This window comes from Leptonychotes weddellii, chromosome 7, assembly GCF_054177405.1.
Source record: "Leptonychotes weddellii isolate Sample4059 chromosome 7, ASM5417740v2, whole genome shotgun sequence".
In the NCBI taxonomy this organism is placed as follows: domain Eukaryota; kingdom Metazoa; phylum Chordata; class Mammalia; order Carnivora; family Phocidae; genus Leptonychotes; species Leptonychotes weddellii.
This window is the reverse complement of record NC_138375.1, coordinates 36,719,766-36,746,369: the sequence shown is the minus strand read 5'-3', so window position 1 is coordinate 36,746,369 and position 26,604 is coordinate 36,719,766. Positions and strand designations below refer to the sequence as shown.

The following is a 26,604-nucleotide window of genomic DNA, read 5'->3' as shown; positions in this document are numbered from 1 at the left end:
TCTAAGCCACAGGAAATATACTCTATTCTTTCTGCCAATCTGGACAATGTTCAGGAAATTTCTTGGAAATCACTCTGCAAGAAGCATCATGATTTAGTACGCATCCTACCAAACTCATTTCTTGGTTCTTCTCATATTTGACAGTGACTTCAGGGAAACAGCAAAGTCCTGATTCTTATAAGTAGAAGCTAGTGCCATTCCTAATCACAGCTGAGAACACTGAATTGATTCAAAGAATTGGCATTTTTGGTTTCTTAAGAATCCAGTCTTTTTCTCTTAATGAGTGCCAGTAGTATCTATAGCTGGTTGGAAATTGTAGGAATAGCTCTAAAATAGGCACACTGCAGACAAACTATCAGTCATCTTGTGGAGATGCTTGATTCTGTGACCCCTGGGAGGGGGAGGGGGAGCCACTGTCTGATCAGGTTGCCTTAATTAAAATCACTATGTGACTATGGGGGTTGCTAGAAGCAAAGTTTTTTTCATCTTCCTCCATCTACTCCATCCTCCGAAGGACTGAAAATAGAATCTGATTAAATTATTCTGTTTTTGAGGACAAATACACACCCATAGCATTTTTTTCCAGCTTTATTGAAGTACAATTGACAAAATTATAAGATATTTAAGGTGTGCACCCCGATGATCTGATATATGTGTACATTGTGAAAGGGTACCTCCATCAAGCTCACTAAGCCATCTATCACTTCACACATTTAGCTTCTCTTTTGGGGGGGTGAGAACATTTAAGTTGTGTTCTCTCAGCAAATTTCAATTATACAATAGAGTTCTATCAACTTTGGTCACCATGTTATACATTAGATTCTCAGACCTTATTCATATTATGACTGAAGGCCTGTTCCCTTTTGTTAGGCCTGTAGCACTTTGAGGTTAATATTGATGCAGCCAGGCTGGGTCCAAGAACCCAGAATGGGGTTCTTACAGGACCAGCCAAGAGGGTCCTTGGCTTTGAGAAGTATAGAAAACAAACTCAAGCTGAGAGGAAGTAAGAGCAGAGTTTATTGAAGACAGAGAGTGAGTGTAGATATGGACAGAGGGCCAGGGAGACTCAGAAAGAAAAGAAGCATGAGTCTCATCTTTGCCTGGGGCCTGGAGTTTTTATTGAGGAGGGTGGTCTGGTGCACGTGTCTTCTCAGTAATCCAGGAACAAAGACAGACGAGTATTTAGGTGTTCTCCATAAATCACTTATGCCCTGGAGCAAGGGGTCTTGATGAGTCAGGGGTCTTGGAAAACATTCCTGATGACCCTGCCCAGTCACTCCTTAGATGGTCTCTACTGTGTTGAAAGATTCCAAAGAAATCATTAAATCCTTGACCTTCACAAGGAGGACATACATTGTCTGTTCTATAAGGTGTATGTAAGGCAGGTGTGTAGGTCCTAGCAAAAATAGAAGCAAGAAAAGGAGTGAAAAAAGCAGTTTTTCATGGGGTCCCTTTAGTTTCCCTGTCTGAGTATCATCAAGCAGATACCTCATCAATGGCCGTCATTCTTAACACTTAACCCGTTTGCACTTGCCCCTCCAGATCGATCTAAATACAATTTCTTGGCATTAGGTTCTTTTTCAGTTTTGCAAATGAGTTTTATTTTTGTGACACGGATGACATCCAGGGACATCTATTTTTAACAAGAAAAATAGACACATTAAAAATGAACAAAGCTGGGATACTTTTTGGGTTTGGGTGTGGAGAGAGGAGCACTGGGAAAGTTTAACTGACTGGCCTATTTCACTGGCTTCAGTGAAATGTAGGTGTTTAGGGTTAAGAATTACTTCCATGGATTTATTTCCCTTTACATGCTTGAATGGGTTTGGAGAGGGATGGGGTTAAAGGAGAACCGGGAACTAGGAGGTTAAAGGCTTTGGGTGAAGACAACCAACAATGAAAAGCAGTTAATTCTGCATTAAAATTGAATAGGATTCTGAAAGTTCCCCTGCAGATTGGTTACTTGGAACCCAGAGTCTTGGGAAAAGAGATTTGCCCCAGGCTGCCAATCAAAGGAAGAAGAAAGCCCCAGGAAGGCTTAGCACTTTCCTGCAATGGATGTGAGGGCGAAAGTCAATTAGGGTTTTAAATGATCAAAGTGGCTAGCACTCTCTTGACAGACCCCAAAATAGCAACACTATTTCCTCAAATTCCAGCACAGAGGCTGTTTGCACAGCAACTGTCAGTGAGCCCTGTATCTCGGATGACCTGTCCTCTCCCCAGGCAGCACCCCCAGTGGGGCCAGGTCCTCACTCCAGAGCTGGGTGGGGATGGAGCTGCCGAGCTTGAGACATGCAGAATTTGAGACATGCGCCACTTAGCCTTTCACTGCTGGGTTTCTCTTTCATGAGAAGGCAAGGAAAATAAGAGAAGGGGCCGGCAGAGGTGAAAAGGAACTTCTCTGAGGGGACAGTCTGACCCGGATGTCTGTAACCCCAGGAGGGCTTTGGCCCATACACTGTACAGAAGAGAATCGGGCTGATGGGCTGAAAATTCGTTTCTATTTTGACTTTGCCTCAGAATATCAAAACATTCACTTTCTCTTGATGTAAGACAGCGTTGAGAAGACTTTCCATCAGGCAATATTTATAAACTGCTTAATTTCCTCGTATTTGGAGATGAAAGAAATCTTCATTACCTTGATAGCTATCATTTGGAAACGTTCTTGGGACCCCAGGGGCTTGGGTGCTTGATGGCCATAAAATTTCAAAGAAGAGAGTACAGCTGGCCTGCATTGAGCTTCCCTTTTTGCTTTGGAGATGAAGAGGGAAGATAAGAAGACAAGGGAAGAAAGGGAAGGGGAAGGAACGCAGAGCAAAGCGGAGAGATGACACCAGTGTCCGGTCATGGCCCGCAGAGGCCACTGAGGAGGGCTGGGGCTGATTCCCACCAGAAATTCCTTGCCTTGCTGGGTCATGACTCCATTTCTACTCCAAAATCATCAATCAAGACTTTTCAGCTCCTATTTCCTTTTTAGGGGAACTCAGAAAAGGGGCGGTTGTTTCCTGGCAAGGTATAGCACTGAGCCAACAGGCAGAGGGAGAACTGGGCTCACAGGATTTCACAGGATTCTTAGGGGGCTCTAGGCTTCCACCAGCTCTGGATTCAGGAGAGTAGGGTTGAGTTCAGCTGAGCTGGATTCTCCAGGAGGCAGGGGCCCACTAGACAACTTCCGGGTCATACAGATGAAAGAAAATAACATACCATTTGGTAAAACCAACAGTAGGATCCAGAATACAAAAGAACACTCTCTTCCTCTTTCAATATATTTGGTTTTGCAGCACCATCCATGCCAGACCCTGCATGGGACAAACGCAGAAGGATACTGACCCTCCTCCCAAGTAAGGCAGGCATGTGAATATATGGATACCCTACAAGAAGATCATTACTCTAACAGTGCTGCAGCCAAAGGTGGTGTTCATGGGAGGGAAGGAGGAACTTTGAGGAGTGCAGGTCATGCCTCTATCAGGTGTGAAGAAATCACTGCAGTGTCATCTGCCTAAAGACTTCCCCCTTGAGGGGTCAAGTCTCCTTAGAATAGGGTTTGCTAAGACCTTGTGGTTAGAAGTCTCCTTTCTATGGGGTTGCAGCTTTCTGAGTGTCTCCTTCAGGGACTTTATGCCCTGTGAAAATTTTTCTATTATTTCTGTGGAAGTGACTTCTTATGAAAAATAATAATAACAAAGAAAGATGTTGTGTGACTCATTGGTTGCCACGTGAAGGGGAAAACAAAGAAAATATTGCATAGAAAGTGACTGCAAATGGCCCCTTGGCCACAGATGTGGGACTTCTAGAGGAATCAGAAGAGGACTTCTTCCCGGTCAGGTGGGTCCACAGTGCTGGTCAGCCCATGTGACCCGGAGCACCTCATCATTATGGAAATTCTGAGTTAGGGAACTTGGGCATTTATAGATTTTTTTTTTCTTTCTATTCTTCTAATACCTATGCTATGCGTACTTTGGCTTTAGAAGATGTTTGACATAATTTTTGTGTTGGCTTGTTGTGTGCTCTCGTGAGAAGACAGGAATTAGCGTCAAAAGTCCCAGATTTGAATCTTGACATTTTTTACCAACTAGCTGTACGAACTCAAGCACACCACCACTTTGTAAATGTCAGTGTCTTCATCTATAAAATGGGCTGCTGATAACACCTAACTTTTTTTTTTTTAAAGATTTTATTTATTTATTTGAGAGAGAGAGAATGAGAGAGCACATGAGAGGGGGGAGGGTCAGAGGGAGAAGCAGACTCCCTGCCGAGCAGGGAGCCCGATGTGGGACTCGATCCAGGGACTCCAGGATCATGACCTGAGCCGAAGGCAGTCGCTTAACCAACTGAGCCACCCAGGCGCCCAACACCTAACTTTTTAAAAAGTCTTCCTCAGGCTCAACTCAAAGTGCTATATAACTGGCAGTCTTTATTTTTTTTTTAAGATTTTATTTATTTATTTGACAGAGAGAGACACAGCGAGAGAGGGAACACAAGCAGGGGGAGTGGGAGAGGGAGAAGCAGCCTTCCGCTGAGTGTGGAGCCCGATGCGGGGCTCGATCCCAGGACCCTGGGATCATGACCTGAGCTGAAGGCAGACACTTAACTGACTGAGCCACCCAGCACCCAACTGGCAGTCTTTAAATCAAGCTTCTCAGAAACTTGGGAGAGCAGTTTGTAGCGTCTCACTTAGGCTTATAACACTTCTCTTATTGCTTACGCTTACTACAATTCTAACTTTTCAAACCTTTTCTCTATTGAGTGCACTGTATTCCATGCGCAGGTCTGTTGTCTCACTTATTCTCACCACCACACCATGGATTTGGCACTATCATCATCCCATTTTACAACTGGGAACACTGAGGCTTGAAGTTAAGATCACCGGCTCGGAGCCGCACAGCCTGACCCAGAGCCCATACCTTGGAGCTTCCTCAGGAAAGTAGCCACTCATTTCTGTCACGGGGCTCCCACGGAAGCTCTCCTCCCCGCCTCCTCCGGGTAGAGACCTGGTGCTCTCCGGCTTGGAAAGACGGGTGGAAGGTGCTCAGCGCCATCCTCTCACTTACATTTGCTATGTCACTGGCATCTCTAGTTTCAGAAATTTCTGAGTGCCGTCATGTGAGGCTCTCTGGGGAACACATTCCCTGCAGAACCTGGAGCTTCCTCCAGTGTTTGGAAAGTTTTGCATGATGAATGGTATCATTGGTCTTTCTGGGCTTGGTGCTAGAGCTCCTTGTGTTTATACGACAAGGGATGATGAGCTGCCTGGCTCCTCCCCAGCTGGCAGCCCCGGCAGCCACTTCTCACACCTAATTGGAGCCTGGAACAACACAGCCCAGGCTCTCCAAGCCCAGTCATTGCCACTCACTGCCAAAGGTTGAAAAACCCTCTGACCTGCCTCCTGATTGTTTTCAAATTAAAAGGTACTTTGGGGACAACTGAAATTCCCCCAAGTGCTTGTCTGAACGATTCTGGCAGCTTTTCCTAAAGTGCTCTGGCTCCCAGAGCAACCCCCCAGCCTCGGACTTTCCACCCAGCTCAAGCCCACACCCTGCCCACTTTCTGAGCTCATCCTCTGAGCACTGCACCAGCTCTTGGCCTGCTAGGGGCCCCCTCCCGCCCCTCAGAGCTGGTACCTTTGCCCCAGGTTGACTTCTAGAAAGAGAGAGCCGGGTGAAGTTTCCTAGAATGTGCTTTGGGCTTTGGAGAAAGCACCTCCCAGGGCCCCCAAATGGGCAGCACACCGGTGAGCACGGGAAATGATGTGCCTCGGGGGCTACTTCTAGGCCTTTCTGCCAGCGAGCAGCCTCGCTGATTGAGAGATGTCGCTTTCACAGAACCCTTAGGGGTTTCCTCCCGGCCTCGAGGAGCATATCCATAGACAGTCAGAGCTGAGACCAGAGACGAGCACTAGGGAGCACCGAATCCAACCTCAAATGAGGCCGATGGATATGAGTGAGTGACCTGGTGTTTAACAATGAGTTCGTGGCAGAACTGGGACTAAGGTCTGGGCCTCATGTGGCCCAGGATGTGCTCCGTCACCACGCTTACCTTCCACACCTTGCTCTATGTTCCACGTACTATCCATCTTACCTTTTTCTCAAGGGAGTCCCAACAGACCAGACAACAGCTGGAATGGAGACCTCCTCCTGCCCTGAGTGTGGGGTTCACAAAACAGTCACCGTTTCCGCAGCCTGGTCAAGAGCTCCTGAAGAAGAAGCCAAAACCCAGTCCTGGTTGAGGGATTCCAGAATCTGGGAGGTGGGAAGGTTGAGGGGCAGGAGGTCCTCACCAGCTATTATATCCATCCCAGGACTCAGATTCTTGCCTTTCCCATGCAAAGACCCCTAAGAGAGACAGCACAAAAAGGAAGAGAGAAAACACCTACACCAGCCTGGGGGAAACTTGATTTAGAAATAAAGTGTGTTTGTGTCTTTTTAACACCACTATAGTTGGATTCTGACTCATTTTATAATATGGGTATTCATTCAATACTTTTAAAGTTTAAAAACAAATGAGAGGGAGTTCTGGTTCTGGTCTGGCATGCAAAAGGTTAGAAGTTGTCATTCCATCCTAACAGTGAGTAAAAAGTTAAAGATACTGAAAAATCAGCAACTCTTCTTAGATCTGTTGAAAAAGTGAGGTCACAGAGCAAACCAATGCTCCCCAAATTGAAGAGAGGCAGAGAGGCAGTTACAGAGAATGTCAACTACTGGAGCAGAAGCCCATGAGCAGAAACCTCTGTGGGGGGAAAACCTGGGCTGTCGGTGATGATCGTCGAAGGCTAGCGGTGGACAAGTCTGAGAGCTAAATACTCCAGGGGGATCCAGCTATGTGGGGAGGGCGGGTCCCAAGCTTCTGTGAGTTTTACCTCTAGGAGTTCTACAAGGTTCTCACAATGATGTTGAGGAAAATCCCCTCATGCTTCCAGCAGGAGTCAGGAAACAGGCACCATTTTGAAATAATCCAGAGCATTCTGTTCTTCTAACAAGACATGCCCTGTGAAACTATTTAACCAGAACCTAACTTGCCACGGTTTTGTCAGGGCCTAACCCACCTGCCAGAAGGAAAATACCCAACTCCAGTCATGGGACCACAAAATGCTTTTCCTCCCCCACACCTTACCATGACATGATGGTTGACTCTGGCCTGCTTGCCACAGTTCCTTTTATCCAGTACATCATGTTCACCTGTCAACAAAAAATTACAAGACATACTAAAAGGCAGAAAACATAGTTTGAAGAGACTGAACAAGCAATAGAACCAGGGTCAGATATGGCAAGGATGTTGGACTTATTCACACCAGGAATTTTTTCAAACTATGATTAATAGGCTAAGGGCTTTAATGGATAAAATAGACAACATGTAAGAACAGAAAGATCATGTAAGAAGAAATGTGGAGATTCTAAGAAAAAACTAAAAAGAAACGCTAGAGATCAAAATCACTGAAACAGAGATGAAGCGTGCCTTTGAGGGGCTTGTCAGTAGACTGAAATTGGCTGAGGAAAGAAACTCTAAGACAATAAAAACTTCCAAAACTGAAAAACAAAGAGAAAAAGGACTAAAAAAAAAGAAAGAAAGAAAGAGAGGAAAAGAAGAGAAAAGGGAAAGGAAGGAAACTCAGAACCAAATATCCCAGGACTGTGGGAAAACTAAGAAAAGGTGTAACACAGGCATAACAGGAATACCATAAGATGAAGAAAGAGGAAAAAAAAAAAAAGAAGAAGAAAAATATTTGAAGCAATAATGACTAAGAAATTACCTCCAAATTAATAGTAGACACCCAACCACAGACCCAGGAAGCTCAGAGAACACCACTCAGGATAAATGGCAAAAAATAAAAAACAAACAAACAAAAAAAAACAAAAAAACCTATGCTTAGGCATATCATAGTCAAATATCAGAAAATCAAAGAGAGAGAAAAAAAAAATCTTGAAAGAAGCCAGAGGGAAAGAACACCTTACCTATGAGCAAAAAAATACGAACTACATCTGACTTACCAGAAACCGTACAAGCAAGAAAGCAGAATGAAATATTTAAAGTGTTTTGAGGAAAAGAAAAACCACACCAACTTAGAATTCTGCACCCTACAAAGTCATCCTTCAAAAGTAAAGGAGAAATAAAAACTTTCTCACACAAATAAAAATTGAGGGAATTTTTGCCAATAGATCTGGCTCTCGAGAAATGTTAAAAGTTCTTTCAAGAGAGGAAACTGACAGAGGTCAGAAACTCAGATCTGCATAAAGAAAAAAAGGGCACTGGAGTAGAAATAACCTAATGTGAAGCTCCGGTGTAGGATACGGACAGTGGGGGAGGTTGCACACGTGTAGATATGGTGGCACGTGGAAACTCTGTATCTTCTGCTCCATTTTGCTGTGACCCTAAAAAGGCTGTAAAAAATAAAGTGTATTGATTTTTTAAAAAATGAAACTTTAATTTGTTTTATGAAACTCAGTCTATGGGTGGTTAGCATGTGGGCCTTCATTTATACTCACTCTAACTGTATGAAAAGAATGCTAACTTGTTAAATAATATGTTTTTAGGAACAGGGAATGAGGAGCTCTATGAGAAGAGAACTTAGCTAGTTCCTTCTTTTCCTCTTCTCTCCTCTCTTAGAGCCAGCAATCACAGCAATTCCATGGCCCACTATTTGATGGAACCCTCCATAAAGACTTGGCTTAGACTCCATCCTAAAGCTCTTCTCTTTGCCAACATGAGCTTTCATCTTGTCTATCCTCAAAGCAAACTCGGGCTGAAAGTCATTCCAAGCTCTGATGCATCCGGATTATAGAACGGTTTAAAGGAATTTCTTGATTGTTCAAAATTTGGAAGAACCTATTCCATAATGGAGATTGCTTCTTTTAAATAAAAAGAAACAACTTTAATTGCATACCACCTGGTTTCAGAGAAGATTTAAACCAAAAATTAGAGTGGTCAGGAAAACCAGTATGTGCTTGGGTCCAATTTAGGACAAGACAGTTAATGCCAAATTATTATATTCTTCAAAAATCCCAAGAATCAACATTGTGAGCCACTTAAGGGAGGAAAAAAATGTGAAAACAGAGGGGTAAAAGTCAGTTGATCCAAAATAAAAAGTAATGAATTGGAAAATAAGCAACTAGAATGGTTCAGATTAATGCCTTCCCAAACTATTCTTCTCAACTAAATACAGATGATACCAAGAAAAAAAAAAAAGAAAAAGGAGCTAAAAAGAAAATTAAAACCATTTGGCAGGAAGTATTTCCCTAAGCAACAAAAGATGAGGCGTTCCTAAACTAAAAATGCTAGAGCTGTTCAAGAATGAGCAGCTTTTGGGGCAGAGAGATCAGAAGGGAGATCACTCTTCCAAAAAGGAATATTTCCTCACTCTGACTTGTCCATGGCCATACACCCTTTGCTCACCAGGCTTTATGTTCCTAACAGCTCTGCAAATTTCAGGACAAGCCAATCTATGTCCAGAAGACCCAGTTCGTGTTGATTCCAGTACCGTTTCTGTCCTTGAAATCCAGGAACCCCAAACGCCAAGTTCAATTCTTTTCTGATTTCACTTGATCTGGCAACTCTCTTCTGAAACTAAAAAACAAAATTCAAAGAAAGGTGGGTGTGGTAGACACTGGTGCTTTTCACTCATATTTCCAACTCTTCTCCTCTGGGCATGATTAAGATTACCCTTCCCTGCCTTCCTGATGTTAGACATAGCATGTGGTCTGCTTTGACCAATGACAAGGAAATGGAAGTGATGTGTATGTCTTCCAGGTGGGAGTCTTTAAGGGTTTACCAGTGATTATCCCATGTCTTGCTGTCTTCAGCAATGTTGCAGTTAGCGGAGGCCTGGCCAGCCTTGCCCCCTGAGTACACGTGTGAGACAGAGGCCCCACTGAAGGGCAATGGACAGGATGCCCGAGTGAGAAATGAACCTTGTTCTAAGCCATTGAGAATTTAGGGTTGTTTGCTTCCATAGCATACCCCAGCCCATGTTGTTTAGAATAACTGATAATTCAGGCCACAGTAACTAAGATCCAAAAATATTTCAGAGAGATATTCTGTTTTTAAGGAAACTTTTTTTTTTTTTTAGAAGAAATGGACATTTTCCAACTTACTTACTGAGGGCCCTGAAAAGTCAACCATCCTTGAAATGTGACTCACTTACTACAAATGTTGTCGGAGTAAATGTTTATGACACCAGCTAGTCTTGTGAGATATCATACACATGATTAAACATCACATGCCTAATTTATCTTGAATCTTATGCGCACTCTTAAGCCATTTTGTTTTCAAAGTGCTTTTCTGATCTTTTGTAATCGGTACTAAAGCTGCCTCAATGTAAGAGTAGCTACTTATACTTCAATTTATAAACATGAAAATATAAAAATGGCCAGATATTTTTACTTAAACTAGTTCAACCTAAAATTAACCAAATCCCTTTAGAAAGTTAATTACCGTAAATAGTTGAGGGTAAAGATATTAAAAAAATGAAGGGAATTTTGGCACCACCTGGTTTCAGAGAAGATTTAAACCAAAAATTAGAGTGGTCAGGAAAACCAGTATGTGCTTGGGTCCAATTTAGGACAAGACAATTAATGCCAAATTATTATATTCTTCAAAAATCCCAAGAATCAACATTGTGAGCCACTTAAGGGAGGAAAAAAATGTGAAAACAGAGGGGTAAAAGTCAGTTGATCCAAAATAAATGCCACCTACGTTAAATTCCAGATTTGTTTACTTAGGTTCAATTTAGAATTAATTTTGTATTTCTTAAAAGCGATTTCTAATATTCAGTTAAGAATAAGTTGGAGTATTGAATTTGTTATCATATCAAAGTGACCTTAATTTTGGACAAATATTTGGCAAGCAAGAGTCTGAGCCTGGTGAGCTGTTGTGTTGATTTTCATGTTTTTAAGCAACGAATTCAGAGTCAATCTGTATTTTAACACATGCATTTGAGACTAATGCTAACGTTTACAAACTCGGGTTCAGTTCCATCCCTCTGGGAGATAATCCAACGTGCACTTTTAAGTTCAATGTAAATTACAAGTAGCACGTGTTGCCTTGTACTCGTCTCTACCAGGCATCTTCTGGAAACCAATGCAATCAATATAGCATGAAATAAATCATTCCTGAAGAAATGGAATTCATATAAAATAGCTTTTGCTCCCCAGAGATTTTTTTGTTAAGAGAGACATGATTTAGATAGGCAGCTATGATTTTGCTTTGGGCCAGGCCTGATTATCTGTGTGTTTCTGAGCACTTTCCAGAAAACAGCAGAACCAGATGACAAAATCAGTTCCCCTGGGGCTCAGCTGACTCAGGACATCTCTATATCGATGTCCCAAGGTAATTTGTCCTCAAATGAACTCATCATCTTCCTTTTAAAACCATGGTTTTATAGTCCCCTTCAGCCTTTTTTTTTTTTTTGCCTCTCACATCCGGGAATTCACGGGTTCCAGTGTTTCCCCCTTGCCTCTTGTCCTACCCTTGCCCTGTGCTGTCTGGCCCTCGCCTCCCTAAAGGTCTTCCTGCCTCCAGTATCTCCCCTCTCCAGCCCCTGTTTCCACTGCCACCAAACTAATCTCTGTAAAACACAAGTCGGATTATGCTACTCTCACCTCAGAAATGTTGTGATTCCTGTGCTATCTTTTGTTTGCCTCTAAAGACCCACTCTACCCTTCTCCCTCTGTTGTGCCCCAAGGGCCAACCTGTATGGACAGGATCAGTGAACTCTCCTGCCTTTTGGATAATGGTTCAGTTTTGAAAATGTGGAACCCTGGAGGAGGACAGTGAGGTTAGGGGATGGATTTCCTGGCTTCCTCCTTGTTCATTGACATAAGGCAGCCGCTTCCCTCAAACCTTCCCCACGTACCTGAGTCTGAGTGTGCCACATACTCTATACTTCTTTGATCCCTGCTTTTGTTTTTCTTTTCTTCCCCTATAGTCTGAAATCTTTTCATTATCTTTATTGCAATCATTTTCATTTAATCCTGCATTAGCCTTTGCATCAGATATATCTGATATCAGGAGGCTCGCAGAACCACAAGGTGAAGGAAGCCAAGAGCCTTGCATTACAGCTTGGAGACAGAACCACTCAATGATCAGGAATGCCCCTTACAGACTTCACATGAATGAGAAATAAAGTACTACCACTTTATGTGGATTTATTTGCTTCAATCACTAGCATTACCTTATTAATTAAGTATAATTCTTTTAGAAAATAAAAAAAATTTCTATTCCTCAATGAGATTCCCAAGTGAGTCATTAAAGTAAGTCATAAACATAGAGGTGAAAGAGCCATGATTACTAGGATCTGAAGGAGTTCCCAGAAAACACGTTGCCTACTGTGATAGTTTCCTGGGTTGGTAAAGAAAGAAAACAAGGAGCCCTGGTGTTTCTGGACTTGTTCAAGTCATTTGACAAAATTTCACATATTCTTTTGCTTAACAGGGAAAATTATTCACAAAAGAAAAATGAAATTGAGTGGATTATTACTTACTAAAAAGGTGCTGGTTAATAATAGATTAGAATCAACCCAAAGGAGGTTTTCTAGTGGTGGCCGGGCTTGGTTCTTTATTATAACCAGGCAAACATTTTTATTAGTTATTTAGATAAAGCAAAAGAGGGCTTGGGCTTGTTTTTTTTTTTTTTTAATTTTCTCACATTAAACAATGGCCTGCTCAATGAAATAAGCCAGGCAGAGAAAGACAAATATTGCATGGTATCCCTTATATATCAAATTTGAAAAAAAAAAAAGTCAAACTCATAGAAATAGAGTAGAATATTGTGGTTATTGGGGGCAGCAGGATGGAAAAATGGAGAGGGGTTGGTAAAAGGATACACAGTTTCAGTTATATGTAAGTTCTGAGGATCTAATGTAAATGCGGTGATTATAGTTAATAATAGTGTAGTGTCTTATTGAAATTTGCTAAGAGAAAGGAACTTCAGTTTTCTCACAAGCACACCCAAAAATACTTGAGGTGAGAGATGTGTTGACTCCTTGGTGGGAATGTATACATATATCATCACATTGTACACCTTAAATATATTGCAATTTTGTTAATTATACCTCAGTAAAGCTAGGGGAAAAAAAACAATAGCCTGAATCTAACAGATACAATTTTATAAGATAAACTGAAATTCTGACATTTGGACAAACGCACGCAAACTCATACACACACACAATATGTGACTAAAGAATAAGGAAGCCGTGGGTCAGCTGAGTTGGCACTTTACATGAGGCTGTATGTTAAACCATGGCTCCTAGAGGTTAAGAAACTTGCCAAAGCTGGGAGCGAGCAGTCGGCTCTGGAATCAGACAGAGTAGAGTCCCTTTTCTTCTGCACTTGTAAGACGATACAGAGGTATTTCTATTTTGGGCAGCATACTTTGAGGAGTAGGAAAGTAAAGCTTCTTGGTGGAGAAGGACCAGGATAACGTTGGATCTGAAGACCCGTTTCACAGAAATGTTTCAAAGACTAGGACACGGGGACCCTGGAGGCAAGAAGACTCAGAGAACTTGGTCTCCACCTTCCAGTGTTCCAAGGATTGCCAAGAGGGAGAGGAGTTAGAATAATTCTGTGCTGCCTCCTGTCCCCCATGCTGGGTTTCTTGGGCAATAGAGAGACGCTACAGGTGATTAATTTCAACCCAATATCAGGAAGGGCTTTCTATGAGAGTTGTTCAAAGCGGGAGAAGGGGGGCCTGTGCAAACAAGTAGGGAATCTCTCTGGGCAGTTGACTTTGGGTCATTCTTCAAGGCCTTCTCAGGGTCTGAGAGACTTTAGTTCTTGTTCACTGTGCTGAACTTGGGTAACTTGGGAAACATGCAAGCCAGCTGACAGACACTGCATGTCTTTTACATGGTGACTCTGTTGGCTTTGCCAGGAGATAACTTAGGAGGCAAATAAAATACTATCTTAGAGATTAGCATTTGTGTTTGTAGAAGGAATGACTCTATGAACCCAGCCCAGCATTTACTGAACAACTCCTTGAGCCAGGGACCGTGTCTGCTCACCACACCCTCTACCTCCCTCCTACCTGTTCCTTTCTTCCCTTCCCACAAAATGCAGAACTTCTGTTATTTCCTTTGGGAAATGATCATTCTAGTCAAGAAAAAAAATACTGTTTTTATTTTCCATTTCTCTTCAAGAAGTTTGACTGAACTAAAACTCCCCAGTCAGTGTTCATGCTTTATTATGACTGGTGTTGACAGTAATAATAGATTAATTTTTTTCACCCTCCAGAGAAGAGCTGCAAGAGAATTAAAATGGGGAGGGCTGCTGAGGAAGGTTTTTCTTTGTTGAACTGGGTCCGGAATTAGGCAGGGAGGGCAGGGCAACAGAAAACAGAACAACGGAAAAAAGAGCCATCACATCTTTAGTCGGGGTTTGGATGGGGTTGCTGCTAGGAAACTTCTGAGAGGGAAAATAGTAGTCTGGACACTCACACACACAAATCCAAATTTAATAATCACCAGGAACACTGGACTTTGAACAGAACGTGCACATTGTAGAGAAAGTAGACTAGTGGTTTTCAAGTGTCCATTTGTCCAAAATAGATCAACAGAACCCATTTTGGCTGAATAGGGTCTCTAGAGCCCCTCTGGGAAACTCTAGGGATCTTTAGACACAGTTTGAAAACCATGACACTGAATAAGTCCAGATGAGTGTAGGGTAAATTCTACCCAATGGATGACAGTTCTTGGGTTCATTTATTACTTAGCAGAGTTCTCTTCTAGGCTCTCCAAGTATAGCATAGGCTAATGTGAAAGATGGTCAGTGGCTACCAGTTCTGTATTCTCAGTTTTCATGGACAGCACTCCAGTCCTTGTCTTCATTGTTGCCAATACCCATCAACCTCTCCCCACCTCTGGTCTCTGTCACCTCTGGTGCACACTGAATATAGGAAAAGACGAATTGTTTTCCTTAAGCATTTTTGGCCATTATCTTGCTCAAGAATCTACAGCGGTACCTTATTATGACTACCTTATTCAAGCTTCCACCCATCCCCACCCTCATCCTCATGCAATCTCTGTTGCAACCCACTGTGTCTTCTGTTACCTTCAGGCCTTCACACAGGCTGTTCCTGCCTGGAACACTCTCTGTAGACTCTCCCCCATCCCTTCTTCCTTGGCTAACTCTTGGAGCTCATCCTCATGCATCATTTCCTTTGGGAAGTCTAGGGACATAGGTGCCCCTCATGTGTGCTCCCATATCATTCCATGGCTTCTCTATCAAAAGCAATTTAATTTAGTGTTTTTAGGGCTACTTATTAATCTGTATCTCCCACTAAACTAAACAACAAGAAAACAATGTCTATACCTTGGTTACTCTTGTACCCCCAAATTCCTGGCAGTGTAAGATTTGCTGAGTGAGTGAATGAATTCAACATAAATATTTGTTGAACGAGTGAATTTAAAAAAATGAATAAATGACGGTTGGTAGAAGAATTGATAGATTGTGCTTTTGTAGAGGTGTGTGGTCCTTTGTGCTGCCCCTTCAGGTGGTCTTTCAGTAGTGATCCCCACAATTTGGGGGTCCGCCATAGTCTATTTGGGCTACTATAACAAAATACACAGACTGGGTCATGTATAAACGACAGAAATGTATTTCTCACAGTCCTGGAGGCTAGCAGTCTGAGATGAGGGCATCAGCCTGGCCAGATGAGGGCCCTCTTCTGGGTCACAGAATTCTCATTTTTTCTTCACTTGGTGGGAGGGCTAGAGAACTCTCTGGAGCCTCTTTTATAAAGCGTTAAGCCCATTCAAAATCTCTCGTGACCTAAGCACCTCCTGAAGCTCCCATCTCCTGATACCGTCATCGTCGGGGGGCGGGGCGGGAGGGTGGATTTCAACATATGAATTTTGAGGGGATACAAATGTTCAAACCGTAGCACCTACCAAGTGAATATTAGTTTTCTCTCGTCCTAAATAGGAAAGCATGGCAGGGGGCATGAGCCTTTTGGAAACGAGGCTTTCTGAGTGAGGAGGGGGAGGCTGTTGACCATCTGTGGGGACGAGAAAAGGAATTCAGGAGGCAAGCTCCCAGGCGGCTATCGCTGTTGGTGAGACAAACCATAGAGGAACTGGAAAAATGACTTTCGTCCTCCTTCTGCTGGTTGCCACTGGGATGTCTCCAGCCATTTGGCCTTATCTTGCTACCCAGAACCGCCCTACTTTGCTCTTGAAGAAATCAAGGGCCAAAGAAGCCGAAGGACTTGCCAAGAGTCTCAAAAATAGTGGCAGAGCCAGGCCGAGAACCTGATTCTTGGAGCAATACTCTCTGTCACCCGTTATTTCCTCCCAGCTGCTGTCTGAAAGCCTTTAGTTCCGATTTACTAACCCAAAGTTATGTGTGCAATGTTTCCTGCCCAGGGCTCATGGCCCCCGACCTTTGATGTTGTAAAAGCAAGAGGCCGAGGATGGGCATTTCCTCCTGACCAGCAATTCCCGAAGAGCAAAGCTGTTCTAGTGGGGAGGGGGGTGCGGATGAGGGGGCAAAAGCCAGGGTAAGCAAAACCAAGGGAAACTGCAAGAAATCTATCCCCACATATGTTCTTTTGCTCCTGGGGCTTCAGTGACAACTTCACTTTTTTATTTTGAGACTCAACGGAAAATGTGGCCTGGAATGGGGGACGGGGCCGGGGGGGAGGCGGTTTGCACATGAATGCACATAAAACATGGGATATTCATTAGATTCCTACAGTAAAGACTGAAAGACCCACACCTACTCAAACCCCACTCACCACCTCATCCTGTGCCTTCGTTTGTGGAGCAGGGGGCTGTGGGGGCCTCCAAATACCAATCTTTCTGAGCTTAGAGTCAAGTGGCAACATTCTTGCAGAGGGCTCCTCCAAAATGTTTCCTTGCCAAGATCCTGATTTGAAAAATGGACGCATCAGAGCTTGTTCTGTTTATTGCGTGATAAGAGATGCAGGTTCATCCTCGGCATTCTCTTTGAGCTATTTCTTACTTTGCAAGATTTCGTAAGTTCCGACGGAGTGGGAACTTGCCAGCAAGAAGAGCTCCATTTCTGGTCATGCATATCATGATTCAGGTTTCCTCAAGGGATTCAGCTCTTAACTGGTAACTGGCTATGAATTGGGAGGAGAAATGAATAGTTAGGGAAGTGGCAACGGCCTTAAATGAGCCCTCAACATACACGAGCAACTGGGTTCTCGTCCCTCATTTCTTTGGCCCCTTCATTTATTCACTCAAACAATAGTGTCTCGGGCATCAGGCAGGTTGCCGTCTAGCAGGAGAGATATTAAAAACGCAATTCAGTATTGCACAATGTATGTCTACCGCGCTTGTAACACAAGCAGCAGAAAAGATGGCTCCATCAGGCCCAAACAGGGAAGGAAGTCAATTGTCTCACATGATTGAAAACTCCCTGAGGGGGTTTGCCTCAGCAAGCTCCCTCTCCGTGGCTCCTTCCCCGGACTCCCTAACCATGCCTCCCCCTTTTGTCTTCTGGGACCTTGGCTGCCCTCCTTCACAGTCTGAAGATGACCAGTGTCACATGCTTCCTTGTTCAGATCCAGCCAAAAAGAGATAGCGTCTTTGCCCCAGCGCTTGTGGAAAGGGTCCTAGGACTCAGTCTGGTTCAGGAGTGGCACTCGGGGCCTAAACTGAGCGAATCAATCCCATGATCAGGAGATGGTCACGTGCTCCACTGAGGAGGCAGGTGTGGGCAGCACAGGAATCCCTAAATGGAACTGAGCGTGTGGAAAAGGAAAAAAGATAGGACCAAGAAATGTCCATTTCAGAGAAAGGGCTTAGGGGGCTGCTAATAGGGCACAGAAAGGTCTTCCTCCACCTGGGCAAGCCCAAGGGGCTCTACAGGAAGGAGCCATGTGAAGGGAAGGAATTTGGATTGATCAACCCCTGGGAGGCATTCCTAGTATACGAAAGCCAGAAGCTTCCCTTAGTTAAAAAATGATGAATGTATGGAATTAATGTCCAAAGATAAAAAGTCCAGGAGCAGACTTTATGCCAGGACTCAAGAAGCTGTGTGTTGGGAGCTCGTATCTGTGTCTTAAATGCTCAGAAAAGAAGATGAAGGGGCACCTGGGTGGCTCAGTCGTTAAGCGTCTGCCTTCAGCTCAGGTCATGGTCCCAGGGTCCTGGGATCGAGCCCCGCATCAGGCTCCCTGCTCGGCGGGAAGCCTGCTTCTCCCTCTCTCGCTCCCCCTGCTTGTGTTCCCTCTCTCGCTGTGTCTCTCTCTCTCAAGTAAATAAATAAAATCTTTAAAAAAAAAAAAAAAAAGAAAAGAAGATGAAAATATTTGAATGTGCCTGAAGAGAACTGTTTATAAGAAGGCTCTGTTTCCAAGGACCGTGGAATACTCGACCGTTTCATCAAGACGAGGCCAGGCTCGGTTCCCATGAATCTGGCCTTGAATCAGCTCCACCAGTCGCCCAGTGTGGCCCTGGGAGAGTCACTTAACCTTACTGCTTAACCTCTTCATCTTTAAAATTTGGGGACCAGCACTTCCCTTCCTGAGTGATTATAAAAAGCAGAAATAACACCTCAAACAGCCCGCATGAAGCTCCCGTTAAGCAACCGGGACTCTTGTGACTCAAATGGAGTCACCTTTCCGGGAAGATGTAAGGCCAGAAGAGGAATGTGCACTTTCTGGAAGAGGCTGGCTTCAGACAGGATCAAAGCGCAAACAAACAATTGACGGGAATGGTATTAGGGACATGTTGCTGTCACTGGCGTCCCCGCTCAGATTCCAGCCGTGTTCCCCCTGCATTCTCATACCTGGGCATTGCCGACAGAAGGTCCCCCATCCCGGGACCTAAGGCTCTAGTCCAGGGGAATAAAGTCTGTCACACAAGCTTGGTTCAAGTTAATAGACTCACGTTGGAGAGGAAAGGGGTGACAAGCACCACACTTTATCTGAACTCAGGACATTTCTGGTCTTGCCCCCAGTGGCTGTGTCCTAAAGGAGAAGAGACAGTAGGAAACAAGAGCATGACCGTGCCAGGAGCCCCAGTGGGCAGCGTTTGGATGGAGACACGGGAGGGAGTCATGGTGACTTCTGGCTGGGGTTAGGGTGAAAATGGCTGGAGCCCCAAATGGCGAGAGCTTGTGCCAGGACCACCTCGGCCCAATCCGGACAGAAGAAGAATGGGAGGGAGGCATCACAGTAAGTGGACAGGAGAGAGAGACAGAAACGCGTGCCAACAGCTACAGCAGCAGGGGACACGTTTTGTGGCTCTGCAGCATATGGCTATTACAGCTCAGGGGCATGGGTGTCCTCAGTGGAAATGGATGCATCGTGGCCCAACACACACGGCGACAGGGAGCCAGCTGAGTGCAGGGGTCACATGGCAGCTGCGAGGATCACGCAGGAGAGCACACATGGCCAGCCCTGGGGATCCCCATGAACAGCCGGAGGAGGGGGGGCGCCGGCCTTCTGCAGTGCTGACTAAGGGCAGGGCCACGCTGTGTGGCGTCACTCTGCTTGGGCCCCAGAGTGGTGTGGCCAAGGAAACGGGGTGACACAAATCCACCACTCCCCACGCCCACACCCAGCACTACGTGGTCACTTCGGTGCCAACTGAAATCCCCGGGGGAATCTGTATTTTATTGTGCCTTCAAGAAACCATGATTCAATGCTGTTACAGCTTTGCCTTTTGCCAGAGATAATTAAAAATGTTTTCATCTAGGGCGCCTGGGTGGCTCAGTCGGTTAAGCGTCTGCCTTCAGCTCAGGTCATGATCCCAGGGTCCTGGAATCGAGCCCCGCGTCGGGCTCCCTGCTCCGCGGGAAGCCTGCTTCTCCCTCTCCCACTCCCCCTGCTTGTGTTCCCTTTCTCTCTGTGTGTCTCTCTGTCAAACAAGTAAATAAAATCTTAAAAAAAATTAGTAGGGCTTTTAATTGAAAAAGTCCTTGTATAGGGGCGCATGGGTGGCTCAGTCGTTAAGCATCTGCCTTTGGCTTGGGTCATGATCCCAGGGTCCTGGGATCGAGCCCCACATCAGGCTCCCTGCTCCGAGGGAAGCCTGCTTCTCCCTCTCCCACTCCCCCTGCTTGTGCTCCCTCTCTCGCTGTGTCTCTCTCTGTCAAATAAATAAATAAAATCTTTAAAAAAAAAATGTTTTCATCTATACTATAAAACTTACTATAATGACAGTTTTTATTACGCTTTCAAACCTTATGTAAACGATTCTCCTAATTACTTTCTCATAATATGCAAGGAATGGTTGTCTGTCACATTGAACAAGCACACATCTTTGCTTCCTTTTCTTTCTTTCTTTTTTTTTTTAAATGAGAGCTAAATAATTTATTAAATTTTTCTTTTGCCTTGGCCACTAGGACAGTAAGAGTGAAATGTAGTGCCCAGTTGGAGGAACTTGGGTGTAGACAGATTTTTATAGTAAAACTCCTCCCACCCCTCTAGTCTTCAACATGTCTCATGTTTTGGGTGTTTTAGTTATCAATGTCATTTTTACTATAATTTTATGTTGATTTTTCTTTCTGGTCATTCACATAAGTATTTGTTGGAAGTAATTGGAATTTACTTTAAAAATGTTTAATTGTTGAGAAAATGTGTAAAAATTTAATCTTTCCCAGAACAGAGAACTCTTTCTTTTAAACCTCCTATCTTTTAGGCACTCAGAGTTGAAAATAATGCTGCCTTTTCTTCAATATATTTTCATCTGAGGCAATTCTTTGTTCTGCCGGACAGATTTATTTTCTTTATCACACAAAAATGTGAGCAAAAGAAAATGATCCCATTGCATATGATTCCTGACATAATACCCAGGACTCCAGACTGCAATAAAATTTGGTTTTACAAATGACTTAAAAAACCTTTTTGGTTTTGAACACCTGTTCAAAGAAACCATGTTTGAAAGCGCCCGCTGTTGTTAATTCCTTAGTGGCCCTACAGACATGCTCTTGTCTTGATCTTTATGTTCGTATTGAATAGTGAAGGGCTGGTACTCAGGTTCCTGTCCCTGCTTTTATTTAAAAAGAAAAAAAAAAAGGCTGTATTAAATGATAACACTTACTTATTAGAGTCAGTAAGTTTATATTTATAGAAACGGGCACACAAATTGGCGTACAAAGAGCTTTCATTAAGTGAACACACCCATAGAACCACAACCAACATCAAGAAATAAAATTTAGGGGCGCCTGGGTGGCTCAGTCATTAAGCGTCTGCCTTCGGCTCAGGTCATGATCCCAGGGTCCTGGGATCGAGCCCCGCGTCAGGCTCCCTGCTCTGCGGGAAGCCTGCTTCTCCCTCTCCCACTCCCCCTGCTTGTGTTCCCTCTCTCCCTGTGTCTCTGTAAAATAAATTAATAAAATCATTAAATAAAAAAAAAGAAATAAAATTTACCAGCCCACCCCAGTAGCTGACTTCTTGCCCTTCCCCAGCCCCTACACACCTCCAGAAAGTAAGCATAACCCTATTCTCTGACACCACTGATTATTGTTTTGCTTGTATTTAAAGTCTGTATAAATATGATCATTCTGTGTATACTTTTCTGAGTACTTTTTATGAGATTCAGCCTTGTTACCACATACAGCAATTATTTATTTTTATTGGTCTGTACCAGTATTTCCTTATGTAAGATACCACAAGTCAGGTACCCATTCTACTGTTGATTCCCACTTGGGTTGTTTAAAGTTTCTGGCTCTCCTAGATAATACTGCTATGAATATTCTTAGATAATGTCTTTTAGTGAACATATGTATGGATTTCTTTTGTGGATATACCTAGTTGTTCTAGGTCATACGTTTAGTAGATACTAGAAAACATATTTCTAGTAGATATTAGGAAGGGACTGTGCCAATTTATACCCTCATTAGCAGTATATCAGAGTTCCAGTTGCTCCACATCCTTGCCAACACTTGTTATCATCAGTCTCTGAAATGTAAGACATTCTGGTGATAACTAATGAAGTTGAACTCTCATCTTGTGTTTATTGGCCATCTGGATATGCTTCTTTTATTAAGTGCTGTTAAAGTCTTTTGTCCATTCTTTTGGCTTACAACAACATCATGAAGATACTCTCCTATGTTTTCTTTAGAAGCTTTATTTACTTACTTACTTATGCATTTACGTTGACAGTCTATATGGAATTGTGTATGGGGTATAGGTTAAGATTTATTTTTCCCATGTCCATATACAATTGACCCAGCATGATTTATTACAGACTATCCTTTTGCCACTGCACTGCAGTGTTACTTTTGTCATAAAATCCACTGTTCGTGTATGTGTGGATTTGTTTCTGTACTTTTTTAAAAAGATACACTTATTTTAGAGAAAGAGAAAGGGTATGAGCAGGGCTAGGGACAGGGGGAAAGTGAGAGGAAGAGGGAGAGAATCTCAAACAGACTCAATCCCACAACCCTGATATCATGACCTGAGCCAAAATCAAGAGTAGGATGCCCAACTGACTGAGCCACCCAGATGCCCCATGTTTCTATACTTTTTAATACGACCCATTGTTCTATGTGTCTTCTATTCGCCAAGTATTATGATTTTGAGTTGGAACATTGGTCTGTAACTGATTCTCTGGAATGCCTGACTGTAGGTTGCCTGTAGCCTTGGCATAAAGTTCTGAGAAAGTGAAACCAACTAATGCAGAAAATCCAGTCTGAATATTACAAGCAGAAAGAATAGTGGAGATTATTTAACCTAATTTCCTTGCTTTTGAAATGAGAATATAGTTCTACCCAAATGCACTGGTTATCTTTTATTTACCCAGCCACATCCAGTCTCCATCCTTCTTCACTTGCTATGCCCCTGGAGGTCCCCACATCAATGGGCTTGCTCACTTTCTGATTTCCACACAGTTCAGCTTATGGGGAACGTTGATTTGAGGACAGAGGAAAGTGAGGTCAGATATTTATTCCCTTAGTGATCTCTGTGTGAGCTATCTGATTCTGTCCATGAAAAATTATGGCTCCTGATGGGTGGCTCTCTCCACACAGCCCTCTTCTTCTAGGTACAAATAACTACTCATTTCTTTTGTTCCAGGCCTGGGGTATCAATAGTATCCCACTGTTACTAGCCACATTGGGATTCTGACACTGCATGACTAGAGACGTCCATGTTCCAGACAGAAAAAATGGGAGATTGACCCAAAAAGAGTTAAAGGGGGCACATGCCATCCATGTCTCAATGGACTTCCTAGAAGCTGCCACATGACACCTCTGCTCACATTTCATTGGCCGGGACTTGCTTGTTTGGCCACAGTAAGCTGTAAAACCAAGAAATGTTCTCAATAGCTAAAGGTCAAACTAAAACTCTTACAAGCTGAGAATATCACAGGGGATAGTGAGCAGTTTCTACCACCCATGCCATTTAATTTAAGTCTAGTCATTAAACATGCATTCAGTCACTCTGGACCACTTCACAGTTCTGAGATACAGAAATGAATAATGCATGGCCTTGGTCTAGTCCAGCACAGGAGAGAGGTGCTGTCCTCCAACAAATAACCACGTTGGTCCCCATGCTAGGCATTCAGGATTCAAGAGTGCACAAGACAATGTCCTTGCCTTCAGACAGATGACCATGAAGATGTACCTCTGTTATAGCTCTTAGTCAATACCAGGTACCCTGGGAAGATGTGGTGGGAAGTAGAAGAGGAGAACTGTTCTCTGAAGGAAGACACAAGCTTACCAAGTGGACAAGGAGGAGACAGACTTTCTAGGCTCAGAAGCAGCATGAGAAAGACACAGGGCATGAAAGTACAGTGTTTTAAGGGAGCAGCAAAGATTCCTGGAGCCTAAGAACGTAACCTGCATGGAAGAGAGTGGGTAAAGAATGAGGCTGGATGAGTCCACGGTGGCCCAGCAAGGGAGGACCCTGTGTGCCAAGCACAGGCATTTGATGATCCCTCCACTCACTCCACCTGTCAATTTCTTGTGCTGTACATGCCATGGAAGGCTTCCAATAAGACACAAATGAATGCTAATATCATATCAGGGAGTACATCAAGTTCAAGCCCAAGTTACATCCCTCAGGAAATTTACCAGAGATCTGAATCTTGGAATTTCAGCCTCCTTCTTGGCTTGAACAATCTGATGGAATTCTAGAATAACTTAGTTGGGCTGACTTATTCCCAAGCTTGAGTTGAAAGGTAAGCAGGAGAGAGGAGGGGATCAGAGGACACTCGCTCCCACTCATTGTTTAGAATGGCTCCAAATGGTTTGTTCTGCAGTAAAAACAAGCATTTAAAATGAAAATAGTATGCTCTCCCCCTTCTGTCAGATATGTTCTGAAAAAGAAGAGGGGGAGAAAGAATGACTGTAAAGAAACCATTGCACGTTATGTGAGCAGCTACTATGTGCCAGACACTCTTCTAAGGTGATGGGCCTCCCCATCAAGGTGGGGAGCAGGACAGAGTCCTTGCTGTTCCTAAAGAGTTCATGTGCTAACAGAAGGAAAAAACTTTTTAATGTACTTAGTATCTAAAGTAGTAATTTCAAGGACTGATAGACTCCATGAAGAAGATAATATGGTAGCATGACTGAAGACTATTTAGTCAGGGGATGAAGTTCTTTCTAATAAGTGGTATTTGAGTTAAGACCTTGTATTAATTTCCTATTGCTGCTGTAACAAATTACCAGAAACTCGGTGACTTAAAACAACAAGGCAAATTTATTACCTCACCATTCTGGGGGTCAGAAGTCCAACATGGGTGTCATTGGGCGACAGTCATCAAGTCATCAGCAGGGTTCTAAGAAGAACCCATTTCCTTGTCTTTTCTAGCTTTTAGAGGCTGCCTGCATTCCTTAACCGTGGCCCTCTTCCCCTGATTCCAAAGCCTGTACCTTCAAATCTCTGATTCTGATACTCACTCTCCTATTTCTTTCCTTCACCTATAAAGACTCTTATGATTACATGGGACCCACCCAAATGATGCAAGATAATCTTCTCATCTCAAGAACCTCACCCACATCTGCAAAGTCCCTCGTGCCATGTAAGGTAACATATTCAATGATGTGGGCATCATTGGAGGTCATTATTCAGTCTATCAGAGACCTAAATGGTGAAACAAGGGCAGCCTTAGGAACAAAGTCAGATCTTAGGAAATAGCATTACAAGCAGAAGGAAATGCAAGTGCAAAGGCTCTGGGGTAGGAATAAACATAGCACTTTAAGGGACAGAAAAATGGAAACAAGGCCACATCTCCAGAGTCTGGTTTTCTCTGTTGTACTTTGGAAGAGAGGGTTGTCCTAAGGATCTGTCACATTTGAGAAATCAGAGCAGAGCAAATCATCTTGAGTCAGAAAACACAACTGGCAGATATTTGCATGTTGATATATTCTTTGCAGCCTATCCCTGACACTTTGCAAAATTTTTCAAAATCTTGTATTCTCTTTTAACCCCCCCCCACACACACACACACAAATTAAGTGTTACATTTAACCTTTGAAATCTTTCACTGGAAATACCCATCTCTTGATTTGATGTTAGAACCCATCAGCATTGATTTTTATTTATTTTTTTATTTAAATTCAATTAGCCAAGGTACAGTACATCATTGGTTTTTGATATAATGTTCAATGATCATTAGTTCAGTATAACACCCAGTGCTCATCACATCACGCAGCATTGATTTTGAAAACACACTCCCATTTCTTACTCTCTACCAGCAGATAAAATCCACAGCTGGAGGAAGTTGGAATATCAAGAAAGAAATGGTATTTAAGAGAAGGTTTCGAATGTCCAGAAAACAGATGTTTCTTTTTCCACATGAATATGCAATTTTAAAACAATAAAAGCATACAATTTATATAGTGAAGTAAAATAAATCACACTGCATTCTACAAGTCTCACCGAATAAATGTTTTTAATATCCCAGCCCAGCAGGACAGTTCAGGAGAAGGTCAAAACTTAACCTCTGCAAAGTTCGCTTTTTGTTGTTGGTTATCCCAACAATGAAGACTGCAGTACTCTTTCTCTCGAATCCAAAATCTTTTTTCATATGTGAACCTCTGCAGTTTTAGCGAACCTAAACACCTACGGAAACGCTATAGCGCACATTCGAACAATAGCCACCACCATCATCATGATGGTGGTTATATGTGCTGTTATTACTATGTCAGCAAGGTACAACGGATAGCATGGGGACCCCCAGAAGCCTCAGCCGTACCCCGCAATGTGCTGTCATCTCTTGGTGGCTCCATGGATGGTGTAAAGGATTGAAAGGGGTCAACCAGCACACAAGGACATTCAGATACAGACGAAACAATTAATTACCGGTGGGTCAGCAAATGATGGGCTGCCGGGGTTCACTCCCATGGGACAAGCCCAGCACTCCTGGCTTCCTCTTCTCTATGAGGTGGCAACTCACTACTTTTTCTCTTTATTTTCTCTACTCGTTAATTTTAATATTCCCAATACCTTCAGCATAAAAGCTTTTTAACCATGACAGGTAAAACACATCATCAGTCCCAATTTGTTTTTCCCAAAGACAACAACTCTTAACTTTTCCTTGGAGTCTTTTTAGAATTGGCTTTCTATGTTTATAATAAAGTGCAGTATCATATCAAATCATAATAAATCATATCATATCTGTTTTCCCTTGCAAATGGCTTACACTATCCACATTGTGGGGCAATTTGCATTTTTCATGTTGCTCAGTACCCTGGGCAAACG

General features: G+C 43.2%; 1 long non-coding RNA gene across 2 annotated transcripts; it reads right to left on the bottom strand.

Moving 5' to 3' along the window:
- Positions 1–994: 994 nt before the first annotated feature.
- LOC145722584 (uncharacterized) lies at positions 995–17,600 on the bottom strand. 2 transcript variants are annotated; one of them, XR_014146930.1, is made up of 6 exons: positions 16,720–17,600; positions 9,388–9,558; positions 6,079–8,375; positions 3,205–3,299; positions 2,639–2,751; positions 995–1,633 (listed from the first exon to the last, which is right to left on the bottom strand). It is a non-coding gene; the product is annotated as an uncharacterized LOC145722584 (long non-coding RNA). The 2 variants fall into 2 exon arrangements; XR_014146929.1 differs by having other exon boundaries at positions 995–3,299.
- Between the last annotated feature and the right edge of the window lie 9,004 nt (positions 17,601–26,604).